This window comes from Myodes glareolus, chromosome 16, assembly GCF_982192425.1.
Source record: "Myodes glareolus chromosome 16, mMyoGla1.1, whole genome shotgun sequence".
NCBI lineage: Eukaryota > Metazoa > Chordata > Mammalia > Rodentia > Cricetidae > Myodes > Myodes glareolus.
In genome coordinates, this window is record NC_142041.1 from 56,674,210 (window position 1) to 56,683,191 (window position 8,982).

The window sequence follows — 8,982 nt, forward strand, 5'->3', positions numbered from 1 at the left end:
TCAACTGGACATATTAGAATGTTTTCATGAAGCTTCTGATTGTCTCGTAACCCTCTGCACAACCACGCCCTGGAGCCAGAGTGTGGGGAATAAGGCACTATTTGGAGCATAAATCTATGTTGCCATAAGCTCGGTGTGGCCTCATGGGTCACCAGTTTGGCAGGGCAGATGGGCAGGATTGGTCCCTTCCATTCAGCAAGGGCCCATTTCCGGTGGGAATTGAGCCCTGCCTATAAGACCTTTGCCAAACAAAAATGTGCATTCTATCAGTACAAATCTGATTTCAAGTACTAGAATCTGAGTTTGTTTTGTGATTTAATTATAAATGTCTAACTAGTTTTGAATAGCGTAAGCTACCTGTTGCCCTTAGCTAGCAAGATGTATGCTATTTCATAGTGTGCACACTTCTGGGGCTTCTGTTTGCTGCTGCTTTACCTTCCCTCAGTGTCTCTCTATGGGCTCAAAACCAAGTAAGAATCTATTTATTCATTTTATTCACCACATTAATGGACTGTCATGCCTTCTGGCTGAAAAAAAATTGATAAAAATCACTGGGAAAAGAATTGAATAATTAATGAGATTTCCAACCCCCCTCAGTTTTTAACATTCAGACAAAAAAAAAGTCTTACTAAAGAAATCTCAAAATGTAGATTTAGCCTTTAATCCCAGGAACAAAAACCACAGTTCCCTAGACTACAAAAAGGATGTTTTCTTAGATAAATGAGCATTTTAAAGTCTGGCCGTTGTTAGCAGCATCATGGTAGTTGAATTTAATTGACACGAGGAAAGATCGAAACAGCTTACTACGCCGTTCCCAGAGCCCCTTGTCCTCAGAGTGGAGTCGCTCCAGGAGAGCCTCTGACAAGGAAAGGCTTGCTTCATTTTCTCCATTGCGTGTAAACGGGTCCAGTTTTAGTTAGAAGGAAAAGCAGCATCTATTATAGCAGAGGCCTTCACTAAATAGACAGATTTTCCTTTATTTGCTGGGAAAATGTATTTCTGAACATTTCCTGTGTGCCCTAATCCATCCTCTACTAGGATGACATATATATTTGAGCAAACATTGTGAGACTCCAAATAGAAGAAGCTCCACACTTTGTCTGGAGAGACAGAAAACTCTGAAAGTCTGTGAGAAACTGAGATGTACCACACTTAACAGCTAACCGGGAAGCTTGGTAATATTTCACGAACGTGGCAGAGGATGGGAGATTTTAGGTCAGGGACAAATGGCTATTGCTGGTAGCCCAGTGGGAAGCATGGGCGTGATGCTGTTGCCAGGTCCTGATGCTTCTTTTCCAGGCTGGGTTACATCCCATGTGGCTCACAGTTATAGTGACGAGCACCCAGGTTCTATGCTCGTGACCCCGGTGCTGAGAGTATGCTGGCCGGATGCTGACATCCACCTGGACCGACTCTCAGATCAGATACTCACTGAGAAGATATTCAGGTTCAGTAAAACAGATGTTGACGAGAATAAGGACTTGCTTCCCTCCATTAGAGGGAACAGCATTTGCAAAGCCCCTGAGATGCTAGAGATATTGAGTACAATGGGCAGGTGGCGTGTCTCATGAGGCTGAAAAAGAAGGGTGGTCACCAAATCTTCAGGCGTTTTGCATGCCACTGAGATTATGACGCAGGATTTCAGTTCCTATTAACCTAAGAATTTCAGGACATCTAAAGCACAGGAATGACATGATTAAATTTTATCTTCTCCTTTCTGGTGATAGGATAGAGTTCACTGGGCCCAGATGAGCTCTAAGGATTGTTGGGAGGCCCTGCCGGTCAGATGGTGCAGTCTACCGTGGCCTGGCAGCTCTCTCTAAGCTTAGCAACAAGGAGTCCCTCCCCAGCGAAACTTCCTGCTCTCTCCCTGCACTTATTTGGAGAAGGTCTCTAGGCCTGGATGTCTGACCTTATCTGAAAGCTGTCGCTAAGCCTGGATGCCTGATTTATCTCTTAGTGTGACCCTTGGCATAGTTCCCTTAGAGCCCCCTGCCCCGCCCCCTGCAGCCATATGGTAATTAGACATTGCGCTAGGAGCTTTACGATAGGACCGTGCTTCCACATATGATAAGATGACTTGTACTAGGAGCTTTATGATAGGAGCGTGCTGTTTAATGCAAATTAGGTGATGCCCCAGCCGCGGGCCCCAGCCTTTATATCCCTCCTCTTTCTGGAATGAAGTGGAGCTATAACACTTAAACTGTCTCCCCGAACTGACCCTGCTCACTCTTTTCTGCTCCCTCTCCTGTCATGGGCTGGGGATCATTGGCTATCAGCCCACGATGGAAGAGGGAGCAGAAGGAGAACTACAAGGATCTCATAATGGATGTCATTAGAACACCTCATTTCCTTTCTGCCCTTTAAACACTCGGGAACCTTCTCCCATCTTTATCTACCCCGATCTAGCTTCCCTGTGTCCCAGGCTCACCACTAGACCTCAGAAACTCACATTCACGCCTGGCAGCCCTCTCCCTTCAACCCTGCAACACTGGCGTTTGCTGATACACAGTGGGGTTACTGCTATTTAAATGGTTGGATTTCTCAGTATTTTTTATAGTTGCAAAAATTATTCGCTTGGAATTTGTCTGTTTTTTTATACACCAATACTCTGGTATGAATTTTTACTTAGCATGATATAATTTATAAATTTAAGTCTAAAAGATAAATAGCAACATTCCTTGTATTTAAATGAGCATGCATGAACTCTATTTATGTCTATCTTATCCTGCTCAAAGATGGGAAAATACAGAACCTTATACAGAGTATAGGTACGGCATTTAAAATATTTAAAAATGAAATTTGCTGTGTGTGATGGCTTACACTTGCAATCCTAGCACTAGGGAGGCTGAGAAAGGAGGGCTGCCATGATTTCTAGGCCAGCCTGGGCTACATAGTGTAGAAGGAGTTCCAGGTTAATGAGTTTGGGGCTATGTGTGAAACCTTGTCTGAGAAACAAAACAAAAGAAACAGAACAAACAAACAAAAAGAAAGAAAGAAATTAATTGCTGAACCAGGAAGCCAAAGATACACAGTGTTTATTTTCTTAATGAGTTTAATCTCCTGCCAAATTTTGCAGTGTGTTTTGGTGTGGAAGTAATGATCATTTTAAAAATCCATTCTGTAGAAGTGCTTTCTGATAGTCCTTGTACTAGTTTGCCATTGTCATTGTAAGTCTCAATGTTACTGTTCAGTCTCAAGCTGTCTAGAAATGAGAGTCTTGGCTCAGGTTAAGCTGGGCTCTGGAAGGATTTCTGATGGTGCCTCAGGAACTTGTGAGATGGGTTCTTATCCATTAAGAGGAGTTATTTCCCTTGCCTCTACCAGAAGGGACATATGGCTCTCCAATGACACACACCTATGGTTGCAAATCCTAGCCCATGCTGGCCCCCAGGCTCCCTCAGCCCATACTCACAAGCACTTGGTATACATTTCAGAGTCCCCATGCTAGCACACTGGCTCCTCCATGCCCCAAACTCCAAGGCCTGCTCCAGCTCACAGGCTTCCCATCCCAGGTACTTGTTCTCCTATAACCCAGCGTGACTCCCCCACCCCCAGCTTGCTCCCCGCTCTCTTACTTCTTGATAGCACTGGCCATGTCCAGTTTGTTTCTTTTTCTCTCATCTCTGGACTCTTCCAGAGGCTTCTGGACATTCTCTTTCTCTTATCTATAATAAAGACCTTTTACCTAGTAGAGTGGTCATTTTGGTCGTTTCTTTACTCTGTGTCCTGACATACAAGTATATCACATGTAGTGGTTTAAAACAACACGATTTGTTGTATAATTTTGGAAGTCAGAAACCTGTCATCATATCAATTTGCTCAAGTCAAGACCTTGGTGGACTGACTTCTTCCCAAAGCTCTGAAGGGAGGAGTTGTGCCTTTCCTTTCTTCATCTGCTAGGAGCTTCTTGTATTCCTGGGGGGCGGTTCCTTCCCCCATCTGCAATATGTATCCCTCCTACCTCTGCTGCACAGTTTGGAACTTTTCTACTTCTGACTTTGTTCCTCTACGTACAGAGATCTTCATTACACTGCTGTTGTATAGGGCTATCCTCGAAGCCAAACTGCTGCTGTCCTCGGGAGCTGCTTGACCTCTTCTTAAAGACCATCCCAGTTGGTCTTCGTGTCTCCTCTTGGAAGGAAGGTAAGGGGAGGGCCATGGGGTCCTCACCCTAGTATCCAGCCACTCCTCCTAACCAGTACGTAATTCTGCCTCCATTTCACATGGCCACCAGGGCTTCCGGAATGGCTAGAGGAGTTAGGTGGTGGGTGGGCTGGGGAGGGAACTCCATCCACACAGCCTGTCATGAGTCACCATCCATGCAGGGTACAGACCTTTCAGTGTGGCTGCTTTCAGGTCCTTCTCAATCCTACCTGTAACCTCTCACCCATTGCTCTGTACATAAGTAAAGTTTTTGGCTCCATAGAGTAGTAAACTTTGGATCAGTCCTTGGTCTTTTGGCTAAGGTCAAGTGTAGAGTGAACTTTGGTAAACTATTACCTTAGGTTGTTATTGGGACCATATAAAGGAGGGGTAGATGCTGTTTATATCCATAACAATCACCCCACCTCAAGAATCTCCACCTAGACAGAGCTGGACAGTTCCTTTTAGTTAAAATGGAACTTTTGGAGGTCCTGAGCGTTAGAAATCAGGCACATAACAAGGAGATTGTAATCCAGCCAACCACAGTTTCACTTTCTTTGGAAAGTACTCTTTATTTCCCTCTTGATTCACAGCTTTACTTGATTTGGGGTTACAGCTGAGATAATTGGACACTGTAGACATGTCATCCATATTGATCTGTGTAGAATAATTTCATGGTGCCGAAGGCTGCCGAGGGAAACTCCTTCCCCACAGAAAGAGTTATCTTTGGACATGCCAGGCAGGTTTTGCTATCTCTAGCTCTCGTTTTCCATTTCGGGGCCTCACACCTTCAGACGGCACTGCTGGCTGCTGGTATTCTGCATCCTTGCCAGAACATTCAACTTAGTTGAAACAGCCTGCTGTTACTGTGTGTAACTTGTGTTCAGGGTAATGCTATGAAATACACACTGCTATCCCAACAGGTTTCACTCCTGAATGGAACTGGCATCTCAGGTTCTGCATTTCTGTTTTGCAACTGTTTTTATTAGTGTAGTTTACATCTTATTCATGGTACTAAAGCATACAAATTGATTTTACTGAGCTCCAATGCCCTTAAAATGTTGTACAGCAATCTCTGCTAATTCCAGAACATATGCAACTCTCCAAAAGAAACTCTAGCCCTGTTAGTGACTACTCTAAGTATTCCCTATATAAACTAATGACATGACTTCTCCATGGTATGATTAAGAGGAAGGGTTTTTATTGTTGATATGAGAGAGAGAGAATAGCTTCCAGGGGCTTCTAGAAGAGTCCAGAGCAAAGAGGGAAAGTAGTAGAACAAATATGGCCAGCAGATTGGGCCTAGCCACTAGAGAAACAAAATCACATCAAAGATGTAGGGGTTGTATATTCTTTGCCCCCCATCTTCTGTCTCTGCTTTCTCTGTGAATTGAAGCATTTTAGAAATTTCACATATATAGGGTTATATACTATGTACTCCTTCATTTCTTGTGTAGATAACACCAAGACAGATATTCCATGCTGGTTCTCTGGTTTTCTCAGTAGGATTATGCTTCCGTTACCTACAGTGGCAGAGGGTTATACATCATCTCCCTTACTTGTCCAACTTTGCTACCAGTGTTTTGGGGATTACTTCTCAAATAAAATGCTTGCACCCAATTCCTTGTTTTGTGATTATCTTCCGGGAGACAAGAACTCAAGTGAAAATGATAGGCATATTGAGTTAATTAATCGAGTTATCAGACACATATTGTTATGGTAAAAGTAAAATGCTGCCAGTCCCCGAGTGGCTGAAGTGGGCAGCGGGCCATGAGACCACACCACAGGTCCCCTAAGTGGTGGCAGGCAGTGGGCTGCTGGTCCCAAGAGCAGCGAGTCCCAGGCAGGGACGGTGTAGTTCCCCAAGTGGCTTTAGTGGGCCATGAGGGACAGCGAGTTCCAGGTAGGGTGGTGGGTCAGAGACCTCGATGGGGCAGCCAGTCCCACAGGGAGAGATAGACAGATGGGCATGTCATGAGACCACACCACAGGTCTCCGAAGACAGCTGGCCCTGGTCAGGGAGACATACAGCAGGCAAGAAACAGAGAAATGAATAGGCACGCCATGCAGAGTGAGATTGGATATTTATTTAGTGGGTTATGTGGAAGGGAAAGGGGAGAAGAGGGGAGAGAGAGAGAGAGAGAGAGAGAGAAACAGAAGACGGGAAGGGTGCCAGATGATGATGGAAGTCACAAAATAATTCTACACCAGTTCAGCATTATGAATAATAAAAGAGTTATTTATTCAAGGGAAAACTTACAGATCACTGTCCTAGATAACAGTCCTCTGCGCGAACAGGAGCAGAGTCTAGCAGTCAGAAGCGGAAGCAAGAGAGCGAGTGCAGGCTTTCCAGCTGCATTTATAGTATCAGAGACCACGCCCAAGTGGGCTGGTATCTTAAAGGCTATTGGCTGAAGGAGCAGAATGTTCTCCCACAGCACCTGCCCCTTTTGTTTAAATAAGAGAGTTTCAAACCAAATATAAAACTATATACACTAGGAACAGATATCAAGTATAATTAGAATTACAACCAGCATAAACCAATATTAAGCAAGGAATGTGTAGGAAGCCACCTGGAGGCACAGGTGGTCCTGCAGTTTGGAGGTATACAAGTCCATACCTGGCTTAGCCACGTGGGGCTGAGCACCCTTGCCTGCACCCTTGCTTGCACATGCTCAGACCAGCAGAATGGCATTAACCAATCAGGACAGCGTTCAAGCCTCTCCACCGTTTAAAAGCAGCTGCCTCTGGGCTCTACTTGCTCTCTCTAAGCTTTCTCTTGTCCCTGCACTCTCTCTTCCCTTCCCCCAATTTTCCTCAACCGAATGCTCCGAATAAAGACGTGACCAGGGAAGGAATTCTCGTTTTTAGTGGCGTTCATTCCTGCTGGTCAGGAAGGGCGTCGCAGGAATGTATGCTAAATGTTTTAATAAACATTCTGTCCTAAGGAGTCTAACTCTTGTACTGGAAATGGCTTGGCTAGATCATAAGAGTACAGTAACTATGACTATCTAATCTTCACCCCCATCAAAGGCCTAAGAAGGGAGATAATATTACTTGAGCAGGCAGGAAGTACAATCAAGTAGATTCCAAAGCGAGCAATATATGATGGAGACAATTAGCTGCCTGAGCAATCACCCAAAGTCTCATTTGCAATGTTGAAGCAACCAACTTTGGCTAAGGCCTAGCATAACTGACAGACCATTTTCAGAGGCAGGAAAATTTTTCAAAACTGTCTTACCCAGTCTTGGCAAGATTCGACAGTCTTTGTCTCCTGCTTATCCATTTCTGGAGAGTAACTGAAGCAGAGGAAGGGGAGAAGTGGGGAGAAGGTAGAGACAGAAGCTGCCTCTTCAAGAGGGAGATGGAAAAGGGAAAGGACTCGGGCTGCAAGCAGGAAGGAAGATCTACCTGCTTCAGCAGATGGGAGGGAGTGGGTAGGGCTTGTCTCTTAAAGGGACAGGACACCATTATACATACAGCATATTTGCTTTGTGCTCAGCATACAGCACAATCAAGCAGGACAGGGCCCTGCTCTCATGTGGACCCTTTAAGTAAGGGGCTGAGAAGCTAGGTTGGACGAATGCTGTGAAGCTTTGGGTGAGAGGAAGTCTTCCTGAGGTTGAGACCTAAAGAAGGGAAGCCGTTAGTCATGTGGAGAGGATAGGGAAAGTGCTCAGGCATGTGAACTCACTTCACAATGTGAGCCTTGTGCTTTGGGGGATAGAAAAAAATCCGTGTGAATTCTTCTTGAAAACAATTGAACAATTGTGGAAGATACTTAAAGCTACTTTTAAGAAAGGATTTGATATCCAGATATGGAATACATGGTCCACAGTTTACAGTGGTCAGCTCTCCCAGGTAGACGAAGTTCCTGAGTTGACCTCACCTGCATTGACCTCTCCTGAGTCAACTTGTATCTTGCTAGTGAGAGAGGTCCAGAAATACAACCTAATTGATGACATTTTGACAAGCAATACTCAGCAGAGTTCTGGGCTGTTTCTTGGGTATGGTATTGTAGTGCAATTCCCTGATCAATTCAATCCTGCATCACAGCCCTTCACCCGCTCATAAGGGAGGGTCTTTAATAAGGATCAAATTCTTCTGTGTCAGAGAGCTTATGCAAAGAACATAGCCTTGTGGAACAAGAAGACTTGCATGGGGGAGGGTATTTATCAGGCTTTGTCTGCAAAACAGAGACTCTCAAACGGACTATACTTACGGCAAATACTGTGACCTGAGAGTCTATAAACCTATAAAAGTTTATATGTAAGTTTGTTTTAGACTCTTGAAGTCAGAGCATAATCTCTCTCTCTCTCTCTCTCTCTCTCTCTCTCTCTCTCTGTCTCTCTCTGTCTCTCTCTCTCTGTCTCTCACTCTGTATCTACAATGAACACCAGCATTCTGAGTTGCGTTTAGCTTGCATCTTATCAACAGTATGCATTTTTCTAACTTTGTCTCAAATGATAATTGTTAGTATTTTCTTAAGGTATCCATGCTGTTTGGATTTGTATGTTCTTCTCTTCCTGGGTCTTTCCAGACTACAAACAAAAGGGAACTTTGTAGACATTGTTTTTTCATAGAGAGTGTATTCTATCCTAAATTTTATGTTTCGTATGGGCAGCAGACTTTTAAAATGATAATTAGGTGCTATTCCAGTAGACAATTTGCAGAGTGTTAAAATATTGAATACTATATGAATGTTGAGCTTACATCAACTGGAACAGAGTAATTTGCAATATCTCTTAACCTTTAATTTAGATGTACCACCATGGTTCTACCCTCTACCCCAGTTAAGATATAGGAGTTCCTGGAATATTTAAACCTGTCTTTGAT